This window comes from Rhinolophus ferrumequinum, chromosome 12, assembly GCF_004115265.2.
Source record: "Rhinolophus ferrumequinum isolate MPI-CBG mRhiFer1 chromosome 12, mRhiFer1_v1.p, whole genome shotgun sequence".
In the NCBI taxonomy this organism is placed as follows: domain Eukaryota; kingdom Metazoa; phylum Chordata; class Mammalia; order Chiroptera; family Rhinolophidae; genus Rhinolophus; species Rhinolophus ferrumequinum.
This window is the reverse complement of record NC_046295.1, coordinates 58,649,974-58,665,370: the sequence shown is the minus strand read 5'-3', so window position 1 is coordinate 58,665,370 and position 15,397 is coordinate 58,649,974. Positions and strand designations below refer to the sequence as shown.

Genomic DNA, 15,397 nt, shown 5'->3' with positions numbered 1-15,397 from the left:
ACATTTTGATTGTTTCCATGTCTTGGCCACCGTAAATACAGCTGCAATGAATATTGGAGCACACTTGTCTTTATGGATAAATGTTTTCAGATTTTTTGGGTAGATACCCGGGAGAGGGATTGCTGGGTCATATGGTAATTCTATTCGTAATTTTTTGAGGAACCTCCACACTGCCTTCAATAGCAGTTGCACCAGTCTGCATTCCCACCAGCAGTGTACGAGGGTTCCTTTTTCTCCACAGCGTCTCCAACACTTGTTTCTATTTGTCTTGTTGATGATAGCCATTCTGACTGGGGTGAGGTGATATCTCATTATGGTTTTTATTTGCATTTCTCTGATGATTACTGATGTTGAGCATTTTTTCCTATGTCTATTTGCCATTTGTATGTCTTCTTTGGAGAAATGTCTCTTCAGGTTGTTTGTTTTTTTGTTGTTGAGTTGTATGTGTTCCTTGCATATTTTGGATATTAGCCTCTTGTCAGAGGCGATGTTTGCAAAACTCTTCTCCCATTCAGTTGGTTGCCTCTTTATTTTGTCGATGATTTCTTTTGCTATGCAGAAGCTTTTAAGTTTGATATAGTCCCATTCTTTTATTTTAGCTTTTACTTCCCTTGCCTTTAGAGTCAAATTCATAAAATTATCTTTGAACCCAAGATCCATAATTTTAGTACCTATGTTTTCTTCTATGCAGTTTCAGGTCTTATGCTTAGGTTAATCCATTCTGAATTAATTTTGGTACATGGTGACAGATAGCAGTCCAGTTTCATTCTTTTGCACGGGACTTTCCAATTTTGCCAGCACCATATGTTGAAGAGGCTATGTTTTCTCCATTGTATGTTTTTGGATTCTTTGCCAAAGATTATCTGTCTATATTTATGTGGGTTTATTTCTGGGTTCTAGATTCTATTCCATTGGTCTGTGTGTCTATTCTTCTGTCTGTGTGTCTGTTCTTCTACCATGCTGTTTTGATTATTGTTGTCCTGTAGCACAAGCTGAAGTCGGGGAGTGTAATACCTCCAGCATTGTTCTTTTTTCTTAGGATTGCTGTGGCTATTTGGGGTCTTTTGTGGTTCCAAACAAATCTGATGATTTTTTGTTCTATATCTTTAAAAAATACCATTGGGATTTTGATGGGGATTGCATTAAATCTGTATATTGCTTTGAGTAATACGGCCATTTTAACTATATTGATTCTTCCAATCCATGAGCATGGAATGTCTTTCCATTTCTTTGTGTCTTCTTCAATTTGTTTTAAAAATGTCTTGTAGTTTTCAGCATATAGGTCTTTCACTTCCATGGTTAAGTTTATTCCTCTGTATTTTATTTTTTTTGTTGCAATTGCAAAAGGAATTTTTTTAAATTTCTTTTTCTGAGATTTCATTGTTAGTTTATAGGAATGCAATGGACTTTTGTACGTTGATTTTGTAGCTGGCAACTTTACTGTATTTGTTGATTGTTTCTAATAGCTTTTTGGTGGAGTCTTTAGCATTTTCTGTATATAGCATCATGTCGTCTGCAAAGAGTGACAATTTAACTTCTTCATTCCCAATTTGGATGCCTTTTATTTCTTTCTCTTGCCTGATTGCTCTGGCAAGGACCTCCAACACTGTGTTGAAAAGCAGAGGTGATAGGGGACAGCCCTCTCGTGTTCCTGAAACTATAGCAACGGGTTTTAGTTTTTCACCATTAATTGTGAGATTAGCTGAGGGTTGTCATATGTGGCCTTTATTATGTTAAGATATTTTCCTTCTATACCTATTTTATTAAGCTTTTTAATCATAAATGGATGTTGTATCTTGTCAAACGCTTTTTCTGCATCAGTTGATATAATCATATGATTTTTGTCCTTTATTTTGTTTATGTGATGTATCACATTGATGGATTTGCAGATGTTGAACCATCCTTGTGACCCGGGGATGAACCCACTTGGTCATGATGAATGATCTTTTTAATGTATTGTTGCATTCGATTTGCTAGAATTTTGTTTAGGATTTTTGCATCTGTATTCATCAGAGATATTGGTCTGTAGTTTTCTTTTCTTGTGTTATTCTTACCAGGTTTTGGTATCAGGGTAATGTTGGCCTCATAAAATGAGTTAGGAAGTATTGTCTCTTCTTCAATTTTTTGGAAGAGTTTGAGTAGTACAGCTATTAGATTCTCTTTGAAGGTTTTGTAGAATTCACTAGTGTAGCCATCTGGTCCCGGACTTTTGCTTTTGGGATGATTTCAGATGACTGATTCAATTTCCTTACTGGTGATTAAACAATTTAGATTTTCCAGTTCTTCATGTTCAGCTTAGGAAGGCTATATGTTTCTAAGAACTTATCCATTTCTTCTAGGTTATTGAATTTGTGGCATATAGTCCTTCGTAGTATTCTTGGATGATCCTTTGTATTTCTATGGCATCCGTGATAACTTCCCCTCTTTCATTTCTGCTTTTGTTTATTAGTGTCTTTTCTCTTTTTATCTTAGTGAGTCTAACCAATGGTTTATCAATTTTATTAATCTTTTCAAAGAATCAGCTCTTTGTCACATTAATTTTTCTATTGTCTTTTTGTTGTCTATTTCATTTAGTTCTGCTCTGATTTTCATTATTTTATTTCTTCTGCTGACCTTTGGTTTCATTTGTTCTTCTTTTTCTAGTTCTTTAAGGTGTAATGTGAGGTTATCTGGGATTTTTCTTGTTTCTCGAGGTAGGCCTATAATGATATAGATTTCCCTCTTAAAATTGCTTTCGCTTCATCCCAAAAATTTTGGTAGGGTGTATTTTCATTCTCATTTGTATCTTTTGATCTCTCCTCTTATTTCTTCTTTGATCAGGTCATTCTTTAAAAGGACGTTGTTTAATCTCCACATATTTCTGATTTTTCCTGCTTTCTTTTTGCAGTTGATATCCAATTTCACAGCCGTGTGATCAGAGAATATGTTTGGTATGGTTTCAATCTTCTTAAATTTGCTAAGGCTGATTTTATGTCCCAATATATGGTCTATCCTTGAGAATGTTCCATGTACACCAGAAAAAAAATGTATAGTCTGATGTTCTGGGATGAAGTACTCTATAAATGTCAATTATGTCCATTTCATCTAATGTGTCATTTAGAGCTGCTATTGCTTTATTTATTTTCTGTTTCAATGATCTATCCACAGCTGTCAATGATGTATTTAGGTCCCCTACTATAATTACGTTTTGGTCAATTTCTCCCTTTAGTTCTGTTAGTAGTTGCTTGGTATATTTCGGGGCTCCCTGATTGGGGACATAAATATTGATGACTGTTATGTCTTCTTGTTGTGTATTCCCCTTTATCATTATGAAATGTCCATCTTTGTCTCTTGTTACCTTTTTTATCCTGAGTCTGTTTCATCTGATATCAGTATGGCTATACCTGATTTTGTCTCGATACCATTTGCTTGGAGTGTCAATTTCCATCCTTTCACTTTGAGTCTGTGTTTGTCTTGATACCTTGGGTTTTCATGGCAATTAATGATTTATTATTTCTCTTCCTAGACATCTACAGGAGTGGGTTCTGCAACAGGTTGATAGAAAGAGGTCTTTCCTTTGTTTTCCAGTGGGTGTTTATAGAATATTTTCTTTTCTTTTCTACTACAGTCTTTTATTCTCTCTCGCACTGTAGTGTTATATTTTCTCTGCACTGTTCTGGCTTCTCACACAAAGAGGGGATTCCCTGGAAGGCAGAAGCAGTCTTCTCCTCTGTAAACAGTTCACCTGGGTCGTAGCTTGCTGCCTCCATGGGGGGATGTAGAGAGCTTCTGAAATTCCAAAGCTCTTCCTGCACCAAATTCAGAGCCCAAGTGTTTCAGAAGCTCTGTTTACTCCTGCAGGGATCCACCCAGAAAGGTGGGGACGGGGGTGGGGTGGGTTGTGAGAGGTGGCCCAGAGCGATGGCGGTGACCACCACCACAGCCAGTCCTGCTTCCACAGCTCCCTCTCCTTTGCCAGAACTAGTTGGGCTGCAAATCTGTGTCTGTGGTCCACAGTTCTCAGAACAGCAAATATCCTGTTCTTTTGACCTGACAGTGCTACTGTTCCACTTCTAGCACCGGGCAGGTGGGGGCGGGGTGAGCTCTGGGAGTGTAGGGAAGGGGTGGCTAGTCTCAGTGCCATAGGCTTCCGTTCTCTGCTCGGCAGTGAGGGCTTAGACCACCGTTTTCAGCCTTCTTCCCTCAGTCTTTGCTCTGAGGTCTCTGCCATGAGCGTTGGGTTCAGCCGTGTTATATGCTATCCCCTGAGCCCTGTGGGCCATAAATGGAGCCCTAGCAGTCTGACTTCTTCCCTCTCCCACAGCTGCAGTAGTTGCGGGATGCAGCGAGCTCGGAGCAGTAAGCTAGGTCTGTATCCTGTGCCCGCCCGCCTCCGTCTCCCCACTTCTCCCTTCCCTCCTCCCCTGCTCGCGCAATTTGCCCACCTTTAGGTGAATTCAGTAGTGAGACTCTTCGTCTTGCCTGTCTGCTGTACAGGGAGTCTTTTGTGGAGTTATAGTTTTTCAATTTGTTGTAAATTCCAGGGGAAATTGTAAGAGGCTCACCTCACACCACCATTTTTATGACATCTGTCAGGTATTTTTTGATTTAATGATGTTTCTAAAATCTAGTTAGTAACATGAGAAATATATATGTTACAATGTTATTAAAATTATAAGAATCCAAATTATATGTTGTCTAAGACCACAGTCCTTTGTATAGGCTGTAGAAAATACACTGTAATCTTAATATGTAGTGAGATTATGGATAATTAATATTCCTTTATTTTCTAAATTGTGTATAGTAGAATATTACATAAAATTTTAAAATTAAAAAATAATCATTTGGTTTATAATTAAAACAGTTATTAAAAGAAAATCAGAATCTTTATAAATTTTGGCTTTATCCCTATTTGAGAAGAATGTCTGAATTTTTCTTTTTATCCTCATCAACTTTTGAATCCTGGATCAAGAATATAAAGGCTGCCTTTAAAATTTCTCATGAAGAAGATTTAGTGTTTTAGAAGTGAACAGATGCTACTCCCTGTCATTTTTATTCATCCCCCAAATTGAAAACTTCCAAACCCTTTGTGTCCCTGAGTCAGAGTTTCTGATGACTTACTTTTATGGGAAAAGTAGGGCAAAGATGGATGATCAAAGGACATTTTCAGAAATCAAATGAGATCAGATATCACTGAGAATATCTCTACCATTTGGGAGGTCAGAGCCAACAAATACCCTTAAATCTCCTTGAAAACACAATTTACCAGGGGCTTTGAAATTTCTCTCATGGTGGTTTATGGCTTTTGAATTTCAACTTTAATTTTATACTAGGTTGAATTAAGTTATTGTGTAATTTTCATTTATAAAAATGTGCTTATTTTAGAGGGTGAAAACTATGGAAAAAGAGAGAGATGAATAAAATCAACAATCTTACCCCAGGAAGGCAAAAATGACTAGCATTTCATTGTGTTTTGTTTGAGCATTTTTCCATGAATATTTTTGCTCACAGATGAAAGCATTGCAGTGTACATGACTTAAGTTTCTACTTTGCTTAACAATTTAACATAAGAATTGTTTTGTGTTATTTCTAGAAACACCAAATAAGTTTAAATTGCAGGATCAGAAAAGGGAAATTGTACAATGGAGTGGAAAACACTCAATTGGGAACTGAGAGCCATACGTTTTTATCCCCACAGTGTCCCTTTTTGGAAGTGCAGATATAGGTTCCAGTTTCTTTGGATGGCAGACAGGATGGAATGGGTGGACAAGAATGAGTGGATGCAAATGAATCACCTAATAAAGGTGTTAAAATACAGCTCTAACTCCAGCTTCAGATATATGGATTCAACAACCTTGAGGAAAGACTCAGGAGTCTGCATTTTTAATAAGGACTTCGGGTGATTGTGTTGCAGGAGACTCTGGGACCACACACTGGCAATCAATGGATTAGGTCACACTTTGTTTTCAGAAATTCTTAGGGAGAAGTTGGAAAAGTCCATGGATAATAGAGAATGTTCAGGAAAGATACTAAAGTTGCCATCACAAACTCTCTTGAGTCCAAGAATAAGCAGCTTGTCCTGAGTCCAGGATAGCAGCTTCCAAGGCATAGCTGATCAATGGGCTACAACCATATTCCAAGGCCCTCAGTCTTTCCTACCCAGCTATGTCAAGCATTCTTTACTTTCATAGCATACTTGTTTTTCCTATCTTCCTTTTATGCATGCTTCCCATTACCTTTCAAGTCATAAGTTTAGTTAACGGCAGAGTTTGTATTGGAAGCTAGGTCTCTTGACCCTTTTCCAAGGATCTTCCTACTAAACTATCCTTCAAATCGTAATTTCCTGGGTTCCCAAGCAATCTCTTTCAAGAAGCCTCTCCCAGTTGTCCAGTCTTTCCTGTGTTTCTACAGAAACTCCTCCCAACCCTTGCGTGCTTACTTCCTTCATCATATTTATGATGCATTAGTTCACTTACCACCCTTCCCTACTAGACTGAGTTATCCTAGTGCCAAGAAGAGGCCCTGACACAGAATATATACACAACAACATTTTATGTATTAACAAATAGATACATAATCGTCTTAAGGCATTTATGGTTAAAAGGATGTAGCACATCTATATAGCATGGGTTTGTCTCCCCTTCATTAAGCTTTGTGTTTTTTCAGATGCCAATTATTTTGAAGTTTCATCTCTTGTTTAGGCAGCGTTCATAGTAATTCACATTTTCTGAAACAGCAGGAGAATATCATTTCATTCTATTACACATACATCTGAGGTAGGGTTTCTTTTTAAATTTAATTCAATCAGTTGGCCTGATTTTCATCAGAAACTTCATTTCAAATTGTTATTTTATTCTCTGATCAGAATAACTACTCTGAAAGGAAAGGAATAAAATGTTCAAAGAAGATAGTTATGTCTATTGACACTGTATTAAAATGCAAATGAAATGCAAACTAGAAGAAGTCAAGCTGCCAGATAATCTGGATCACTTCTGAGTCCAGGAGAAAAATTCAAATTACTCTTTTTGTCTATAGCAAACTATTGCAAACCTCCACATGCATATTTTTTTGAAAGAAAAACAGAGAAACTAACTAAAGAAGTAAACCAGAGCGTATTTATTCTCCGTGCTTGGTTACTCAGTGAGAACATCCATTGATATTTTCTAACACATTTTCAAAAATAAACTTTCATTTAAAATAAATATATCATGCAAATTAATTCTGAACCAGTTTGGGTTATAAGGAAACCCTAGTCCACCTTGTTGGCCCCAAGCTGCCTCCATATACCTTTCAGACCTGTCAATAGACCTCAAATGTTCTCCGTTTTGTTCACCTGTAGGTACTCATTACCCTTCCCCTTAGACTAGCCAACACATTGCATAGATTCTGTCTAGCTTTCTTGTAAAAGTTGGACATAGGTTTCATAATTTAAGAATTTCCTTGCTAACCCTCATCTCACTATGTTATCAGGCCTCCAATTACCACTCTGATTTTCTCTCTCATGTTCTTTTTTTGCCTTACTCCATTCCAACTTCTTTGATCTCCTTGCTGGTCCCAAGCCACCAATCAGACACCTGACTCAGGTCCATTGGCCTTTCTGTCATCTCTGCTGGCTTTCTTACCTCTGCTTAATTGTTTTTTCATTGCATTTATCACCCACAGACACATTATATATTTGATTGTTTTATGTCTATTACTGTGAATCTGAGTATGCTAACATGAGAGCAAAGGCTTTTCTGTTTTCTTTATTGCTTCTGCCCTAGCACCTAAAAGAGTGCCTGGCACATGAATAATGGCTCAAAAATATTTGTTAAATAAATGAATAATTACTATGGGGGAAAAGCAAAGCAGTTTTTGAAGAAGGTGACAGAAGTTCTGAGGTTTTAAAGCAGCATTTAAAATATAGCTCCTGACTTTAATTTCTTAACTCCTTTTGTGACAGTTATTAGAACTGTGGCATTTATGGATTCAGTTTTTTTTTTTTCTGAGAGGAATCTCACCATACTCTTCCACGCTCTTGACTTTAAAACAGAACTCCATTCTCTATAGAAATTCAGATTTATATGTCGAAAAAGCATGTATAAAAATTGCATCATATGTACATTGTGTTTTATAACTTCATGTTACATAAGACTAATGCAAGAGTAACTTTCTCTGTCACAAAATAGCCGTCATAGTGTAGCTTTGAAGGGTAAATGATTCCTTGACAAATCTCAATTACCCTTCACAACTTAAATGATTAAATATTGAAGTTATGTCCAGTTTTTTAGTTTTCTAAATTGTGCTGAAATGTTCATTTGTCAGGAGAAACCTGTAAATTCATCCAAAGATACTTCTACTAAATAACTTCCTAGATGTAGAATTGTTATCACAAAAAGCATGCCTATTTTTAAAGCTTTCAAAGCACACTCCCAAGTTCCTTTTCAGAAAGGCTGTAGCGGTTTACCAGCAAGCAGTGGAAGAGTGTGACTATTTATGGTGTTTGTATTAGTTAAGATTCTCCAGAGAAACAGAGCCAGTAGGATATAAAAGGAGATTTATTATGAAGAATTGGCTCATACAATTATGGTGACTGAGAAGTCCCACAACCTGCCATCTACTAGCTAGAAACCCAGGAAAGTCAGTGATATAATTTAGTTTGAATCAAAGGCCTGAGAACCTGGGGAACCAATATAAATCCCAGTCTGAGGAAGAAGAAGGGATAAAATATCACAATTTTAAGGGATAAAATAGCATAAACAATGGGTCAGAAAAAGGGCAGATTCCTCTTTCTTCTGCCCTTTGTTCTATTCAGGCACTCGCTGAGTTGGATGATGCTCCCCTTATTCCCCCCACCCCCACACACACACACTGGAGAGGACAATCTACAGAGGCCACAGTTTAAATGCTTATCTCATCCAGAAACACCCTCACAGACACACCCAAAAATAATGTTTAAAAAGGTACCTAAGCATCCCTTGATCCAGTCAAGCTGACACATAAACTTAACTAATACACCCACTCTCATCACTTTAGTATTAGAAGTCTTACCCAGAGCAATGAGGCAAGAAAAAAAATAAAATAAAAGGCATCCAAATTGGAAAGGAAGAAGTAAAACTGCCTTTGCAGATGGCATGATATTATATATAGAAAACCCTAAAGGCACCACCAAAAATAGAACTAATAAATGAAAAATTAATTGAGTAAAGTCGCAGGATACAAAATCATTATGCAGAAACCTGTTGCACTTCTATACACTAATAATGAACTATTGGAAAGAGAAATTTAAAAAAAACAAACTCATTCACAATTGCATTAAACAGAATAAAATATCTAAGAATAAATTTAACCAGGGAGCTAAATGACTTATACACCAAAAACTATAAGACACTGGTGAAAGAAATCAAAGAAAACACAAATAAATGGAAAGGTATTCCATGTTCATGGATTGGAAGAATTAATATTGTTAAAATGTCCATGCTACCCAAAAAAATCTATAAATTCAGTGCCACTCTTATCTGAATTCCAATGGCATTTTCACAGAAATAGAACAAATAATCCTAAAATGTGTATAGAATTATAAAAGAGCCTGAATAGCCAAAGCAATCATGAAAAAGAAGAACAAAGCAGGAGGCTTCACACTCCTTGATTTCAAATAATACTACAAAGCTATGATAATCAAAACAGTATGGTTTAGTCATAAAAACAAACACATAAATCAATGTAACAGAATGGATTATCCAGAAATAAATCCATGCATTTATGGTCAATTAATTTATAACAAAGGAGTGATGAATACACAATAAGGAAATAGTCTCTTCAATAAATGCTGTTGAGGACTGGACATCCACACGCAAAAGAATGAAACTGGACCACTATCTTACACCATACACAAAAATTAACTCAAAATGGATTAAAGACTTGAGTATAAGACTTGATACTATAAAACTCCTAGAAAAAAACATAGGCGATAAATTCCTGATGTTTGTCTTGGTGATATTTCTTTGAATTTGACACCAAAAGTAAGGGCAACAAAAGCAAGTGGGAAAACATCAAACTAAAAAGCTTTTGCACAGCAAAGGAAACCATTAACAAAATAAAAAGACAACCTACTGAATGGGAGAAAGTATTTGAAAATCATACATGTATATCTGAAAAGGAGTTACTATCAAAAATATATAAAGAACTCAAACATCTCAATAGCAAAAAAAAAAAAAAAAAAAAATTCTGATTAAAAAATAAGCAGAGGATCCGAAAAGACATTTTTCCAAAGAAGACAACAGAAGGCCAACAGGTCCATGAAAATATGCTCAGCATCCCTAATCATCAGGGAAATGCAAATCATAACCACAGTAGGGGAAATGGATGAAAGGAGTCAAAATGTGCAGGTTTACAGTTATAAAATAATTAAGTCATGGAGATGTAACGTACAACGTGGTGAATATAGTCCATAATGTTGTACTGCATATTTGAAAGTTGCTAAGAGAGTAAATCTTACAGGTTCTCACTAGAAGAACAAAATAATGTTGTAACTAGACTTATGGTGGTGATCATTTCCCAGAAATCTCAGTGGCATTACCTTAAACCAAATCATCTGAATTTTAAAAGAATTTAATGTCAATTACATTTTGTGGTCTAATAAAGTGAAAACAATAGTAATAAAAAAACAGGTAGCCCTGCCCTGCCTGTTGAGTTGCCCGGTGGATGCACAGGGCACTCGGAGGGCTGCCTGGTGTGCCTGCACTTCTGGGACGGGGACAGTCCTCCTTCACCATCTCCCCAAGCATCATTTTGCTGCAACTGTTTCCCTTTAGTTGGTGGTAGAAAAAAAGCTGAAATACACTCCCAATAAAATGGTAATCTTGAATGATCTGAAAAAGGCTGTCACTAAACTAGAATTCCTACAGAAGTCAAGGTGGTCCAATCGAGGTGAGATAGAATTGTGGTCATTTCAGACCTCACGATTAAGGTGGTCACATGCACATGCAATTCCCATCAGTCACATGTTTTTGAAATGTGCTATAACCCTAAAGTAAAGGCTTTCGTGTCTTGGGTCACGATAGTAGCGATTCCTTCCTGGCCATCCTGAGCAAGCGCATGAGTGTTGTGCAGCCCGTGGACCTGTCAGCGGCAAAGAGCTGCCCTTGGCCATTACTGCACACGAGGGCATCCCGAGCTGCATTGCTCTCAACCGGTAGAGAACATAATTGCTATCTGATAAAGGAGAGCTTATGAGAACAACTTGCTACATCATCGGGGCATTTAATCCAGGAACTACAGAGAAGATATCATGCAGCACATATCTATTGCATTAACTTCAGTCAGGATGCTTGCTCTTCTGTGTGTTTAGTGACCATGGCACAGTGAACATTTTTTTTGTTGTCAAAGATCCGAAAAAGGAATAAATAGTATAACTTGGCGTCTACCAATTTCCTGATGAAATACTTCAGCTCCAAATGAAGTTTACCCAAATTTCAGGTTCCCTCAATCTCTCAATGAGTTTTGTGCTTTTGGAACAGTGTCAAATACTGTCATTTCAATTTGCACCAAAGGCAGCTACTAGACACATTCCTATCCAACTTCAAGAAGGAGTACATCCGGGATATTTATGTGCAGTTTCGAGAGATGACCAATGGCAAGCTGTGATTCTTCGCAAGTGTGTGCCATCAACGTCCGCGCTGACCACTCCTTTAAAGGGCCTGGTATACACCCCCAGACTTCTACCGGGCTAGTGCTGGCACTCTGCGGATCTCGTAGGTCACAGGCTTGGCGAGACTGCCCCAATGACCCCTGACTTTGAAGCCATATGTGGTTGTTTGCTTCCCTAAGGAAGGCTTCCCATTTCCAGTATTAAAAAAAAAAAAGGAATAATTACCAAAGCACAAGTAGATACTGAAGTGGCCTTGAGCAATTTGTGCCTGTTGGCTTGACACCTTTTAGTTCAACTGTGAAGTTTAGCTTTAGCAATTCCACTCTATCCTTTACATCTAAAATTTAGGGGGATTCCATACAAACTTAGAAACTGGGTTGAGAAAAGAATGAACAAATTCAAATTTGTGTTTGGCAATGGATTCTGTCATTTTTACTGAGTCTAAAGTGAAGACATGAACAAATGTGCAAATGTTATCTCTTACAGGATAATAATATTCAAATAGAATAATACTACCAGCAGCTTGCCTTAGAAAAGAAGAAAAATTCCTTCTCCAGGCTGAACGTGAAAAAAAAAACCAGACAACTATGCTAGAAAATACAATGTGGATATTTCCTCTGTGTAAATTCATTTCCATTACTTTTTACGTGCCTATAACACTGTTTGGTTGTGTGTTCACACGTGCTAAATGTTGCCATGCTGTTTCTGTGTTGGAGTTTTTAGAATTGATGCATAACACCAGCCCCACCGATTGAGCCGAGACACTTTGTGGTATGGTTGACAGGAGTAGCCAGTCTTCCCAGGGGCATGACTGGGTCTGCCAAAGAAGGAGAATTGGCTTTATTCAGGGTTAAAACTAAATTTCTGTTATGTGTAGAGAACAAAGTAATTCATAGACCTTAGACATTAGTAATTTAATTTAGAGCATATAAAGGAAAATATTTAACATCTCTTTCAACAGAGTGATACCCAAGAGTGTTCTCTGGTGATTTCTGTTGGTGTTGAGCATAACGCCTTAGCCCATCTGTCCTTTCTACTTACGTTTCTCGCCATCTTTTTTCTCTCCCCAACATTTATAATAGCTGCACAATAACATTTTGGGAACTAGAGGCGCATTACATTTTTTTAAACCCTAAGTTGTGGGCTCTATATTGTTAAGTACTATATGAGGGATCTATTTAATTTTTTTAAATTCCTGATAAAGAGATTTGATTTTGTCTTTTTAATTTCAGGTTGCAAGCATTTAAAGTTAGCATAGCATCAAATTTCCAGTTTTGCAACAAATATGACAAAGAGACTAAAGCATGAACATAATGTGATAATTATGTACTTCCTGGTCTTGATCTTAATCTAGGTGTCCTTAATGGACACTTAAATTTCATTGTGATACTTAATAACTTCAGGAGAAAAACATCTGTGAGACACTATTAACTCATTTCACTTCCAAAATACATTGCATTTTGATAAAATCTTTGTTTTGTTTTTAATTCCAAACTTGTGCTTTAAATTTACCTTTGTGAAATAAAATCCTCAGTTTCAGCAAGTGACATTTTAGCATTTGTTATTCTATTGGGAAATTTTACCAGACTAATCCTCAGCTTGAACTGGTAGAGATTGATGGGCACATATGTTGAGTAATGAACACTGATTTTTCACAGGAACAGAAATGTTTGTAGAGATTGACAGAACAATTCTTTTCAGACAATATACACTTTGCTCTCTTAGCCATTCACGCTGGGAAAAAACAGTTTTCTTAGTTCGATCTTTTCACTTCTCTATCCGTTTTGGGGTAAAAGGCAAGCATATCTTCTGAACGTGAATGTCTATAAAATAGTGTTCTGGATGAACATAAACAAAATATATGTACATAGAAAAATCCCTGAATAAAAAGTTCCTTGATTAGATGCACAACTCTGAGGAAATCATTTAATTGCTTTATGTCTTGGATTTTGCATTTTAAAAATTAAGATCGTATTTGTATTATTACGGTGGTTTTAAATGTTGTGTCTCAAAGAGGCTTTACTTCCTCATTGTGTCCGGGAGGCTTTGCAATAGTTCTGTCCTCTCTCATCCATAGTAGCACCACAGATATTTTCTAACCAACAATCTGATTATGTTTCTCTTCTTAGGAAAGTTCAAACTCTCCCCTTGCCTTCAGGATAGCTCTAAAGACATTAGCACTGCTTTGAAAGATTTGCAACCTACTTCTCCTGCCCAAACTTCTATCGGTTCTTCTCATTACTCCACCCTTAACACTCCTCAAGCTATGTTCCAGCTATCAAGATTTTCCAAACTAGGCTTTGTTGGCTGTTTCTTCTGCATCAAATGCATGTCCCCCAGCTTCTCTGCCTCTCAAGATAAAGCTTCATCCTGTATGATTCATCACAGATGTAACTGTCTGAGTGAGAATTTGCCTCTTTACTGTAAAGCAAATGAATCCTTTATGCTTCACTCCCATAGCACTCTCAAGTCAGCTACCATTATACCATTTATTACGTTATTATAGATATATATATAATTGATAATTTATGGCTGTGCTGTGCCCTCCACTAGACTGTGGGCTGTTTGAGGATATGGATGGTGTCAGTTTCCCATTGCTGGAGGTGTGCAAGTCCAATGCTGGAACCAAAGGATGAGGCAAGCTGTAGGAAGAGCCCAGCTTTGAATCGGTGGTTTACCAAGATGACTGTGGGTGCCTCCTTTGGTTCTAAGCATATGGGATTCTCTTGCCCGGCTTGCCATTCTCTCAGAGGAAAGAGGAGGAAAAAGTTGGGGCTGGGGGCTGGGCAAAGGGGAAGCCCCGGTAGCAGTGTACCTTTTCCAACTTTAATCAGCAACTTTAATAAATAGTTCCTTTCTGCTCCTCATTTCTTGAGATCCTAGGGCTCTGATAAATGAAAAGTAGCTCTCCTCACTATAAAACATTTTAGGAAACTGCTGGGCTGATAATAACTAATGTTATTAATGTTATTGCTATGTGCCAGGCATTCTTCTAAGGGCTTTACCTATATTAATGCGCTCAACCCTCACGGTAACTCCGTGAGACAGGTATCATTAGTGAAGATGAGAAAAATGAAGACATACTTCACAAAAGTTGCTTAAATATATGTTGCAAGTTAAGTGGTAGAGCTGGGATTCAAACCCAGGCAATATGGTCCTGATTCCTACAGCTTTCTGCAGAGCGTGATCAGGGGTACACTGTCCTCAGAGCTATTGTTGCCTTCTCAAATCATTAGCCTCTGAACACTTGCTTGTGGACTCAAGGTTAGCACTAACTGGACATAACTGTTTTTGGAAGCTGTTCCCTATCAGCGCCTAGGAAACAACATACCTAGGTCATGTAACCTTCTTTCCCTTTGCTCCGGTTATTCTTGTTACTCTTGTTGCTCTGTTCTTCTTTCTTTCACCCCTGTTTACCCACTGAGCCAATTGATCGTAAAATACACAGATCTGTCATGTTACTCCCCAGCAAAACAGTCCTTCAATATCAACTCCTGCTTTGGGATAATATCCAAACACTGAGCATAAAGTGAAAAGCCTTGTGTGAGGTGGGCCCAGGGTTCTAGTGTCAGATCTGGATTTGGTAGAGGCTGGAAACAAAAGTAGGCCATTAGGCCATAAGGAAACCCTGAGAGGAGCTTCAAGATGTGCGGTTCACCATAACATATATGCCCGAAAGTCCTCAGAACCCCAAATACTCCAGTTCCCTCATGCACTACACATGTTGGTCCCTGCCTGTCCTTTGCTCCTCTTCCTGACAAATTCTTATTTATTTTAAAGTGTTGCGCT

The 15,397-nt window shown here is 37.5% G+C and overlaps 1 pseudogene; it reads left to right on the top strand.

Moving 5' to 3' along the window:
* Nucleotides 1-11,604, top strand: part of LOC117031544 (WD repeat domain phosphoinositide-interacting protein 3-like) — a 53,627-nt pseudogene extending 42,023 nt beyond the window's left edge.
* The last annotated feature ends 3,793 nt before the right edge of the window (nucleotides 11,605-15,397 follow it).